Below are 13,142 nucleotides of genomic sequence, written 5' to 3'. Positions count from 1 at the left end.
CTGTTGTATCTGTTTTCCTGCCGATGCGGTACTGAGGCATCGCTGGATTAGCGCTGTAAATCGTTAGGGATTCGTCCCTGTACGGAGTCGTCGCGCGTCTGCTCGATTCATTTTATCGACGGGAAGCGGACACCTGAGAATCCAGATCCGATGCTTCAGCTCAGATACGCGAGGAAGGCAAGGTGCGCTGTGTGTTTGTGTCTCCATCGTCAGCCCATAATATTTAGATGGGTTGTAAATATGCAAATATGACGATGGGTGCCCGATATCGATGGGTGCCTCAGAATCAGGCGGCTAGCCGACAGTGGCTGACGTCGACGCCATTCCGCAATCGCACGGACTGATTCGCAGCCATGGGCGCTCAAAACAGGAAAGTATTCGCCTTAATGCGTAAAGCGACACCTCTCAACACTGGTGATACTTGCACTAAAGGCCCAAAACGACGCTGAGGAGACTTAAGACACAGAATCATAGGTGAAAGCAGCTGCAGGGCTGAGCTGACGCTTCGCCATCTGGCAGTCGCGCGCAGTCGTATACGGCCGCTGCCAGCAGGAAAGTTTCCGTCTCGATGCGTAGCCGATGCCTCTCGACGCTGGTGAGAATAGCACGAAAGTGGCAAGACGACTCTGTGAAGGCCGAAGATACGGAGAAACACAGATATGGGTAGCAACGAACGTGTTTAGATCTGTTTGTTGATAGCAACAGCAGCGCCAGGCAGCGCTGAGCCGGCTGAGGCTGAGCAACGACATACAGTCCAGTATGGCATCGCCGCCAAGCAGACGCTAGGCGGCGCCAGTAGTCCAAATATGGTGGCGCCCGTGGAAGCCTCAGTGCAAAGGTCTATAGTGCCAGTATATTCTAGGCACTATAGTAGCAGTGATGCCACGGTTGCTGATTTATCAGTAGATCTACTGATTTTTAAAGTTTTCTGCTGATTCAGTGATAAAGCGCTTGAATCTGCTGATTTTCTTGCTTTTCTACTGAAACGAAAGCGAAATCTGCAACTTTTTTAGTACAGAGGATGGATGGATGGATGGTTATAGAGGTTACAGAGGTTATATTAATGTAATGCCACCTAGCGAGAGAAAAAAAAACGTGGTTGGCTCCGAGGTTAACATACATTCTTGCGTTTCCAGACTCTCAAACGTGGCGCTACCTCTGTCTCATAGAGTTTCTCATTATAACACCTAGAGGGTAATCTGGCGCCACCATCTATGGGAGTTTCTTAAGGGAGCACCGTGCCGTCATGGGAATGACGGTATATGTATGGTGTTCTAGAAGGGGTTAGTGGGCTCAGGAGCCGGAGCGCCCTATGCATTGCAGCGAGGCGGCGAGTGCGGACGGGACGCGGATTTTGGTGGCGGCGCTGTAGTCGCGTGGGCTGGCTCCCTCCGCTGCTTCGCCATAGAATAAAGAGCTTCGCGCGCTTGTTCGTGCAAGCTTGATTCGCGACGTTGACAGTTTTTTGTTGTTTCAACCTACCGTTCGAGTCTGTTTCGCGCGCAGTCGGCCGAACACGCGAGAAGTAGGAAGGTCAAAACGTCAACGGCAACGACACTGCTTCCCACGAAACACAGCACCTCTTAAAAACTTCTTGAAACGGCTACAAACGGCTATAGACGTCTTGGTCTATGACAAGACTGAAGATAGAATTTCTTCTAAACATAACCACCGCACTTGGAATATGCTAGTATATATTCTATCTGCGGCAAAACCCACTACTGGTGTCACTAGAGTGTGTTTTGGTAAACACATTCAGAATGTCTAACTCAAGAACTTTTCTAGATCTTTTTGTCTAAAAGTGCATAAAATGTCAAACGACGTGTTAAAAGTGCGGTTACCGTCGGCCGTCGGCGTTAGCAAATAAAAGACGCCACAGACAAATCGAACTCGTTGGAAGCAACATAAGTTAATTGGCTTTGATATTAAATAATTTCACATCAGAACTTCAACAATCAAGGGCGTGTTATTGTTTTCCATACGGGGCGCGCACACGACGCCAGGAAGCCATTCTATGCTCGCGCAGCAGGTATACTGATAGCAGCAGGAGCGAAACGCCGGCGTTGCACAGCGGTGTCACAGAGCCACCGCGCTGCGATCACTTCGGCGACACAATCCAAATTTGTCGGACATCTGATTCTGTGCTGGAAACACTGGGAGGCAGGAAGTTTGAAAAAACGGCCACTGCCGCCCCCAATGTCTCGGTCGTGGGTTCGTTATGCCACTTGTGCGTCATTCAAAGCCGTTCTGTGCATTTATACTGGATATTAATTGGAGTCATTTAGCTGTGCTGATTCTGCTTGCCGTGTGTTTTGCATCAGTGCTTCGTGACATCGGCTGTATTGCGTGTTTTCGCCGACGGCTTACTACCACAATGGCGTGATCTGCGTTCGCCGCCTTCGTGTCTCGGTGCGTCTTTGTATACGTCGCACGTTCGGACAACACTTTTTCCGGTAAGTGAAATACATTGCACTTCGTTTTTCGTCAACAATGTGAATATTTTTAGGTGTTACCCGCGACAGTTCTTGATATATGGGCTCTTCTGCCCTGCGAGTTTTCGTCATTACTTTTATACGAGGGTTCTGCTTGTGTTCAGCCGTTCAGCACTACCGCGCTCCACGACTTCCGCAACACCAGTCAGAACTTTGCCCTGCTTGTTAGTCTTTGTGGTTGACGTAGCACGAACCAACCGAAAGGAGCGCATTCGAAGACGACGCGCTGGCTGTAATGCTGAACCAGACTGAACTCGCCCTATTTTGTGTCCTTTTGTTCTTGCGTGTGCGCGCGTGTGTGTCAGTGACTATGCAGTTTGTAGCGTTCCCACTTTATAGCAAAACAAAAATATAACTGCAATGTTTACTTCATCTATACAATTCCAAATTAAATCGTCTGCTGATGTACAAATTTCACTTGTGTTCTAAATAAGCAGCAAAACCTTTAACCTAGTAGGTGCTTCATCTGGGAGTGAAAACACGACAGCTTGGCATTTATTAATGAATGACTGTGACTGGGTCACCTGATTTGTAATTGCAAATCTGCCTTTCAACTGACTTGATGCTGTCTTATTTTGTTCCTTTCACTCTATAGATGGCTGGACATCCTCCTTGTACCGTGGCGCTAGCTGGATGACGGGACCTCATCATGATCAGTGTAAGCCAATGTACTGTACCCTCTCTGGTCCTCCCAGTGCTTTTTATATGGGTTAAGGCCAGGTAGCGCTTCGTGGTAAAATAGCTAGTTGGTGTCTCACAAACGGGCATTTTTTTTTTGCATTGGTCCATTATAAACTGCCACTATTATAACCAATTTCTCAGTGCCAGTGTACATACGCAGTTCTAGTAATAATTAGTTTCCCTAAGCCTTACAAAATGTACAGTCGCGGACAGAATATTATGGACCATGAAATCTAAGAAAAAGCTGAATATCTCCGCAACCTCACAACGCAATCTGGTATTTGCATTTTGGACCTCGACTAGAATATGCTAACAACGTTGTCGTGGGCAGTTTTACTGGTTACTTTTACAGGCTGCTCGGGAATTGAAGGTTTTCGGAGATCCCGTGGTCCATTTTATTCTGTCCGCGACTGTACCTGTAGGTAGTCATTGCTATGTAAGAACTCAAAAATTAAGTCTGCTGTGTCATACAAGTATACCATACATAAGTAAAAATTTGCTACAGCAGTGTACATTACACCTTGCTTCCCTAATGCACAAATGTATTCAAGCCAGTATTTGATTAGATTGTTATTCTAAATGTTTTCTGTGTGATTTAGTTTCTTTACGGGAATTTACTGTACAGCATCAGCAAGCAGTCTAATTTAAGATTTATGTGTGCTGTAAAAGGTGTGCTTTGCCGCTAGAATTGATAAAACATGGGCCGAGGCTTCCATACAAGGACAAACTTCAATTTCGCTCTACCACCATCAGCACTTGGCTGGCGCTTGCAAAATGAATCACATCAGGTAGCTTGTGCCAGACTGTTTTCAACCTTATTGTGAGGAGATCACAAAGTGATGTGTGGAGGCGCCTGCGTCTGAGATGTAGATTGCGCTGCAACATATGTGCATGTAGAACAGGCATGATGCTGAGGGTTCCAGCAGTTTGCTGAGGTGCTTCTAAAATTTTTTCATTACTGCAATTTTACCTGTGCTGTTTTTTATCACCTATTTCAATAATATCATTGGAGGTGTTATCAGAATTTAGCAATCTATTTGCCCTAGCCCATTAGCCTGCCACATTTGCCTTTTCACTAGGTGGTAAATTATTCAGCATGGACCATTACTTGAATACACCTTTTTGTGTGCAGTGGCTTCTCAAATGCGAGTCAACATAGATTCTCAGAATTACCTGAGGCTATAGATGCACTGATGAATTTACTACCTATATAAATAATTTTACACTTTCTTGCGCAAACAGCATGTTAACACTTCCAAGACAGTGGGCAATGTTATCGTTTGATCACATCATGAGATACTTTCAATTTTGTATGACGCATCATCCAAGGTGTTGCATCATTTGTGTGAGGTATTGCCCTAATCCAATTAGGGTCACATGAAAATATATCAACAAAAGTGATTGATCCAGCTAGGAGTGTTGCTTTGGAACAATACTTTATCACCAGTCCTCCTTTGCACGCTACCTGCTTACTGTGTACTGTGTCATGTTTAAGTTTGAAAGAAAGGCAACAGCTAGGCAGCGCAAAATGCCAAACTTGCTTTTAGTTCAACAATTTAAAACGCTATTTAACTTTTTAATTAAGTTAGTATCTCATTTACCTGCAGAGTGAATTACTGTTTTAAACTGATTATATTTTGCAGGAAGCTTCTCAGAATTGTGTGACAGGTTGATGAGTGGCTTTTTAGCCACAAAACAGCATAAAATAATTTAAAGGCTGACTCTGCTATGCAAGTTAATGACTATATGCCAGGAACAAGGTCTCCGAGTTGTGGCGCTGGCTGACACTCCCAGGGTTCTACTAGAACACATAAATACCCAAGAAAGTGGATGGGAAAATGACGCCGCTGTAGCTCAATGGGTAGAGCATAGCACGCGAAATGCGAAGGTTTTGGGTTCGGTTACCACCTGCGGCAAGGTGTTCTTTCATCCACTTTAGTTTTCATTAATTTATCGTTTCTTTATTTCATTTATTAAGCACAAGTAATTTCCCCTATGTTGTCCTTGGTGTCAGTGTTTGTTGGCTTCTTATGATAGGAAATATACTAGTCATTTTAAACATCATCGCATACATACCTTAAGATACCCGTAATTTAGGAGAAAGGAGTGCTTAAGTTTATTTTTATTGTGAGCCAAACTTCTTACTTAGCACATATGACTAATTGAAGTTCCAATTTCAATATTCCCATTTCCTCCCTCACCTTTTTTCCCCTCTTCTGTGCAGGTATTGCTTGCCTATGTCTACAAGAACCGTCATTCGTGGCCTGTGACAGCAAGCTTTTGTGGGCAGCAAGTGCTCTCCTACGAAGGCTGGCCTACTCTGGCAGCGGCGGCAATCATCTTCAAGATTTATCCATGATCACCTTTGCTTCTATTTGTCACTCTTGTTGATTACACTTTCTGCATCTTTTCTAATTTATTAGGTAATAAAGTATGAGTATGTGACATGGTGTGAAGTTGATGTCTTGCTGCATTTTCGCGTGCAATCATCTTTTATGCATGAATTGCTCATCATACAGTTTATGAAAAAAATAACAGCATATTATGATTTATCTTTCAGTTCTGGTAACATGCAATGTACAAGGAATTCACTAATGGATGGTATGCCGAAGAACGGGCCATTATTTCTGCGTGATGCTGTGCAAGCATGTGGCGTTACTTACAAGAGGCACCCACAAAGTAAGCTACAATTTACTTTTAAATGAAGCATGGACATCAGAAAAAATATATTTATATTGCTAGTTAGAGTGGTTCGCAGAGTGTTTTTCCAGATGTGTACTATCCATTATTTTTTAACTCGTTGCAGCACAGTGTTCTGTTTCGTATACTGGTGTAAGGCTATTGTGCCCCCTGTAGCTGAAACCAGGATGTAATTTTTGCCTGAACTGCAGCATCACTGACAAAATTTTTCTTTGCTAGAAGCTATTTCAATTTGGTGGAGACCCAGCAGGGCGAAGTTTTGTCAATAATGACGTGTTTCACGCAGAGATGTTCTTGTTTAGGTCAATGGGTGAACATCGGAATGATATCAGCATACAATACAGATCTTGTTTTATTTGCAAAATAATTCTGACAGGCGGCATTCAATTGATTGGTCCAATTAAAAAGCACTAATTGACCAATGAGACTGTACTACACCATCCCCATGGTTCACATCTGGAAACTCTACCTGTGCATCACTCTATCCGACAACATAAACTTTTTTTCTGATGTCCATGCCTCGTTTAAAATAAATTGTAACTGTGGGCAAATGTCGTGCTACTGTAACAGCGGCCGCAAAAATTTGAGGGAATGTCTAATAAGTCTTCAGTTCTTGCCAAGCTGTCCATTAGCCAACTTTTAGCGTAACGTTAGCAGGGCTTACTGAAGTACTTCTAGACGTCCATGGCTACAAAATGTCTTGATCAAGACAGCTACTAGGCTTTTGAATTAGCCGTTCAAGACATCTTTTAGACATCAAATAGCTGCTTGCGTGTTTCATGGGTTCGCTCCCGGCTGTGAAACAAAATATAAGTGGAAAAAAGGAAAGCAGCCGTCGTTGTTCACCGCGCCGAAAGATGAATAAACACGGCGAATTTGGGAACGCAACTTGCCCCGCCAAGTCAAGAAACTCGACGAAACATGTGCGGTTTGTGCGCGAAACATGCTAAAAGAGTAGGTGGATTTTTAAGCGATTCAACTGCAGATGGCCTAAGGGTGACTATATCCAGCACATTTTCACTGCTGGATTATCTTGTCAGTCAGGGATTTAGGTATGTTATGACATCCAAATTAAGCCAGGATTCGCTGGAAAACTTTTTCGGTATAGTCAGGCAATCATGTGGGTTTAATGACCACCCAACACCAACGCAGTTTCTAATTGTCGTTAATTGCCTATCCTTTTATAATCTTGCGGAAATAGTACGCTCAGGCAATGCTGACCTTAATGGAGCTAGTGGAGAAATGAGTTCTCTCCTGAGTGCGCAAGATGCTCCAGCTCAATAAACCAGGGCTGCTGCATTCGACCATCTCATTGAGGAACGAAAGCTAGCTTCAGCCGAGCGCATGCTGCGTAGTATTCCTGCATGCTGAGCACAGAGAGTTGGTCGAGCAGAAAAGCGACGACCGTCTAATACATTACCTGGCAGGGTATGTTGCTCGAAAGTTTCTGAAGTGTTATGACTGCATGCCTTGCAAGGTCTTTCTTTTGGAAACCCCCAATACGGAAAGCAGAGACTCTGAGTTCACTGTGACATGCGACAAGGGAGGGTTGTTATATCCTTCGCTGGAGCTTTTCAGGGCAGTGAAGGTTGGAGGACATCTTCACTGTGTTCTTCAGCAGAGAGAAACTCTGCAGTGACAGCATAGTGGATGTAATGTTGCTAGTGAAGGAGAACTTCGGCTATGTCTTAGGCTGCAGCCAGCACTCAGATGCGCTCACAACAGAGTTGACCAAGTTCTATGTGCTGACCAGGCTGCACTTCTATGTAAAAGGGATCAACCAATCGCGACAGAAACGGTGTGAAAAGAAATTGCACGCGAAGATAAGCCGTTCCTCATAGTACCTCTCTCGTAGCAGCCATGCACTTTGAGAAAGGAGTAGCTGCCCAACTTTTGTACCAATAAAGCAAAATAAAGAGAACAGTTTGGCCACCACGAGTTCTCTTTATTTTGCTGTGTTACGAAATTTCGCTATCCCTGGTAACCACTACGACCGCATAATAGTGGCGTCACCACAGGATTAACTCTCTAGCTTTCAGTGGAGAGAGAGAGAATAAACATTTTTATTCGGTGAATGAAGCTTCGGAGAGGCGTCCTCATTCCAGAATGCCTTGAGCTCGGGCCGCGTCCTGGGCCCTCGCAATCAGCCGTTGCTGATCCTCGAGGTCGGAGCTGGCCAAGGCTCTCTCCCAAAGCTCGTTAGTGGGGTAAGGGTTCGGAGGAGTTAATGGTGCCGCTCTGCAACCCCCTACTATGTGCCAGAGGGACCCGGGCTCTGCGCAGAAGCGGCATTGCGGAGAGAATTTTGTAGGGTCTATGAGGTGATTTCTGGTTGGGTGGGGGAATGTATTAACCTGTAGAGCTCGGAGGAATCGCTCCTGCTCTCTAGGTAGTGACTTGTGTGGGGGTGCATATGTTCGGCGGGTTAGCTTGTAGTGTTGTGTGATGTCTTGGTAAGAGACCAGAGGGTGCATGCGCTCGGGTTCAGATTCCTCGGCGTCGGCTCGGTGGGTCAGATCTCGAGCCACGAGGTTGGCGACCTCGTTGCCAGGAATGCCTTGATGAGCTGGCGCCCAGATGATCATGACTGATCTCGTTGGCGGCTTTTGATTGATGATCCGGAGCGTAGTGCTATGAATTCTGCCACTAGCAAAGTTGCGGCACGCCTGTTGGGAGTCGGTCACTATGACTTCAACCTCTGTTTGGGAGAGCGCGAGGGCTATGGCCGCTTCCTCGGCTTGGAGGGGATTGTTTCGTGTGAGCGAAATGCTGCTCCGATGTTCTGTGTTGACGACTACGGTGGCTGTTGTGGCTGCGCGTCTGGAGTAAGAAGCCGCGTCCGTGTAGGCTGTAGAGGGTAAAGTCCCGTATCGCTTGTGTATGGCCAGGGCGCGGGCCTCCCTTCGCTCTGCGTGGTGCACTGGGTGCATATTGCGAGGTAGAGGACGTACGGTGATGTTTCTCCGGATGGCATGGGGTAAGCTCACAGTCTGAGGCGGCGGATGGCTCAGAGGGGCAGAGAGCCCCAGGCGTAAGAGAATGGACCTCCCTGCTTCCGTAACCGCCAGCCTTGCTCGCTGACTGGATAAATGTGCCTCGATCAGCTCCTCGGCCGTGTTGTGCACACCTAGTCGTAGTAGGCGTTCTGTGGACGTACTGGTTGGCAGGCCCATCGCCTGCTTATATGCCTTTCTGATCATTGTGTTGATTTTCTTCAGTTCCGTCTCGTTGAGTAGTGCGTATGGAATAGCGTAAGTTATTCGAGACACGACGAAGGCTTGGACAAGCCGAAGCGTGTCCGCCTCCCCCATGCCTCTTGTCTTGGTTGTTATTCGCCGGATCATGTGCGTAACTTGGATATATGCTTTCGTAAACAAAATCGCACTTAAAGGAATAAAACCTCATCATATCTGGCCTCTGTTCCGAATGTGTTAGTACACGCGCCGCAATTGTTTGGCTCACTTGAACTTCTGAATGCGATTGGGTACTGACCTGTATAAAAATTGTTAATGGCAAATGAATTAAGCAATTTACCCATTCACCTATTTACCTCTTCTACGGTGTTCGCGAGCTTTTAGTTTAGAAATCAGTCGCATCGTCGTGCGGCCGTTAGTCTGCACTCGTTGGGTCGGCTTTATTTTCACGCAAGCTTGAAGAACGTCCGCCTTTCCACCTTTCTCTGCGCCTTGTCTTAATTTCAGAAGAAGTTTTCAGAAAACATGCTACGGAGCTGCGTGCTTTCTTTTTTCGGCGCGACACCAAGCGCACACGGCTTTCTCTACGTTGAAAATGCTCAGAGTTTCGCGTTCCGTACAGCCCATGCTCTAGTGGCGCCATCTGGCGGCGTCGACGTGAGATGCCACACCCGCGGGCTCTCCCTGATCCCACTACCCCCTTCTAGTTCACTATAGTATATGCACGGAGTATATGTGTCTGCGAGGCTCGAGTTGGCTGGTGTTGTAAGAGGCTTCGTCTAAAACGTGGATATGGCTACGCAAATAACACGTTCTCAAAGTGAAATCTTCATAAAATGTTTCCATTCACGCATATTACATCTTTACTCACCCACGATGCATGACCAAGCGAAGAAAAGCAAGAACAGACGACCAACTGTTTCAAAGCGAGCGCGAACCTTGTCGTCTGTCCTCCAACTATAGCGGCCCGCTGATACTTTTTACGTAACATGTAGTCGTACACACGATAACAAGTTCTCATAGTTAAACAAATCATGTTTTCGCGTAATAATAAAGCTAAAACAGCTTTTCACGTGCTGTTCTAGCAGAAAATGAATCATTGTGACAGACGGAACGGTACTTGCCAAGCACGTCTTCAAGGTGTCCTGTCTCTACGAGAACGATGCCAATCCGAATCCACAATATACCGGCATTCCCATGCATACCAAAGCGCAGCAGCGCCAGATTTCCCTCTAGGGAATGTAGTGAGAAACTCTATGCTCTGTCTTTGAGCAAAGTGGGGAAAAGGCATAGAGTTTCTATGCTCTATGGGAAAAGGTGAGGCGGTGAATTTGTGGAAGTGGGTGCACTACCAAACCCCACAACTATGAAACCAGCATTATCATCATCATCATGACCAACCTTTTTTTATGTGCACTGCAGCACGGAGGCCTCTATGGAGGCCTCTCCCAACAGCTACAACGGGCTGTGTCATCTTCTTCACGATACATACGGCGTCAGGGTTTGCGCTTAGCTGCCGAAAAATGTGCTGTGGTTGCATTCACGCGCAAATCCGTCTGCCGCTACCCGATCTCCATTAACGGTGTCATAATACCTTATCTCTCCCACCACAGATTCTTGGGCATTATCATCGACCGCGGTTTATCATGGACGAGGCATGTTAATATGTTGAAGCAAAAACTCAATCTGTTTTGCCATGTTCTTCGCTTCGCAACAGGCATGAAATGGGGCCCCACGGAAGGCTCATTACTAAGACTTTATCAGTCTCTTTTCGTAGGCTACATTCGATACAGCCTTCCGATACTCTCAAACTTGAGCATTTCCTGCTTACGGACATTAGAGAGCGTCCAAGCGCAGGCACTAAAAATATGCCTCGGGTTGCCACGGCGTGCCTCCAACAAAGGCACAATTGAGGAAGCCCACGTATGCCCATTACCGATATACCTGTCCCACGGACCACTTCGTGTGTATTTACGCTTACTGACACGACACCATTACCATCCATTGACGTCGGTTCTACATGAGCGACCGGACAGCAGTTTCACAAGTGCACTCCGCTGCCATCTACCCCACATAACATCAGGCTATGCCCTTCCATATCACCCCGTCAAACCACCATGGGTGATGGTTCAACCTTCCGTATGCGTACATGTCCCCGGCATACTAAAGAAATCATTGGTTCCCGTCAGTGGACTACAACAACTTGCTCTCGCGTACATCTGGTCAGAATACCAGACATATGTTCATGTTTACACAGACGGCTCCGCGTCACCTAAGGCATCGACAGCAGCTGTGGTGATACCAGCCCAACAGATGACTCGAGGTTTCATACTAGATCATAATTCAACATTAACCGCTGCAGAGCTTGTGGCTATTCGGGAAGCGATTCGCCACATCTGCGGGGAAAGACCTCAAGAGTGGTGCATTTTCACGGACTCAAAACCCGCGCTGCAAATTTTGGGATGCTTCCTGCGCCACACCGCATATCAGGTTCTGGCCCTGCAGATCACCGAGCTACTTTCATACGCTCAAGAAAAACAACACCGCATAGTGTTCCATTGGATCCTGGGACACTGTGGGCTCAACGGTAATGAGATGGCCGATGCTGCAGCAAGGCGCGCCCTCAGCAATGGCCTGCGAACTGTAGTTCCATTCTCCAGACCGGACATCACATGCCTCCTGTCGGAATTAATGAGGAGTGCGACGAGAAGATACTGGGCCCAGCCAGACGCTCGTCACGTCCGCCTTAAAAGCCTGGATCCCGATATGAAATTTCCTATTCTGCGTGGAATTCCACGCCCTCATACATGCCTGATACACAGACTGCGATTAGGCGTCGCCTTCACGCGCAAATATTTGCACATTATTGGACGGACAGACTCCCCGGACTGTTCAGTGTGTGGCGCTGTAGAGACTATAGAACATGTGCTCGTGGTGTGCCCTGAGTATGCGCGAGAAAGACTGATATTGGCAGATACATTGAGACATTTACACAATGGACCACTGTCGGAGGACCTCTTGCTAGGCGCGTGGCCACAGAGTTGGCAGACGACAGAGACAATGCGTGCACTTTCACGTTTCCTAGGTGACACGGGCCTGGACTCACGCCTGTGATACCAGTTGTGTAATGTGTCATTCACCTCGTTCTTCCCATTATCATCCCCCATTGTGACCCTTTTTCTTCCCCTCTTCCCCTTCCCTTACATAGAGTAGCAGGCCAGATGCTCCATTATCCGGCCGACCTCTCTACATTTCCAATCATTAAATACTTCTTCTTCTTCTCCCAGCGATTTCCAATTACCCCTGTCTGAAGATACTATACTCTAAGGCTTTCACGTACTAACTACCATTAAAAAAAATTAAATTTTGGGGTTTTACGTACCAAAACCACTTTCTGATTATGAGGCACGCCGTAGTGGAGGACTCCGGAAATTTCGACCACCTGGGGATCTTTAACGTGCACCTAAATCTAAGTACACGGGTGTTTTCGCATTTCGCCTCCATCGAAATGCGGCCGCCATGGCCAGGATTCGATCCCGCGACCTCGTGCACTGAGCAAACACGGCGGGTCCTAACTACCATCTGACGCCTTTGAATAGGCCATCGGAGGGCTTCACTGTTTTTAAATTCGTGCTTGACAATGACTCTCTAGATCCCCGCGTTTTTCAAAAGTATCGCTAAGAATCTCGGGGTCAATTTTTGTTCTATTTCCAGGAAGTTACAATACTTCAACAGAGTACTAATATAAGCGCTGAATTCGTGGGCTCAAACTGAGTGCAAAAATTGAAATAAAAAATCTATTGATTTCTACTGATTATTCGCGAAATAATCTACTACTATTTTTTAATGTGTCGTGGCAACACTGATCGGTAGTTCATGGAAGAACAGATACCGCTCGCGGGTTTCTCTTTGCCTGTTGTGCTTAGCTTTCTCTATAGTTTGACGAAAGGCATTGGTTTGACGCGTTCCACTTGACTGCCAGCTACGTGCTACTTCTATGCTTCCTCAGCCGTCATGAGTGCTCCAGGCCCACTAATCGTTCGGTACTCGTTCACAACAGCGTTCAAGAGGGCTG

At 46.5% G+C, this 13,142-nt stretch overlaps 1 long non-coding RNA gene across 1 annotated transcript; it reads left to right on the top strand.

Annotated features, from left to right (window-relative positions):
- Nucleotides 1–1,684: 1,684 nt before the first annotated feature.
- On the top strand, nucleotides 1,685–5,613 carry LOC129386708 (uncharacterized). Its single transcript, XR_008614009.2, has 3 exons — nucleotides 1,685–2,453; nucleotides 3,088–3,150; nucleotides 5,398–5,613. It is a non-coding gene; the product is annotated as an uncharacterized lncRNA (long non-coding RNA).
- Nucleotides 5,614–13,142: the final 7,529 nt, after the last annotated feature.

Source organism: Dermacentor andersoni, chromosome 4 (genome assembly GCF_023375885.2).
Source record: "Dermacentor andersoni chromosome 4, qqDerAnde1_hic_scaffold, whole genome shotgun sequence".
In the NCBI taxonomy this organism is placed as follows: domain Eukaryota; kingdom Metazoa; phylum Arthropoda; class Arachnida; order Ixodida; family Ixodidae; genus Dermacentor; species Dermacentor andersoni.
This window is presented reverse-complemented; position numbering and strand designations above follow the sequence as displayed.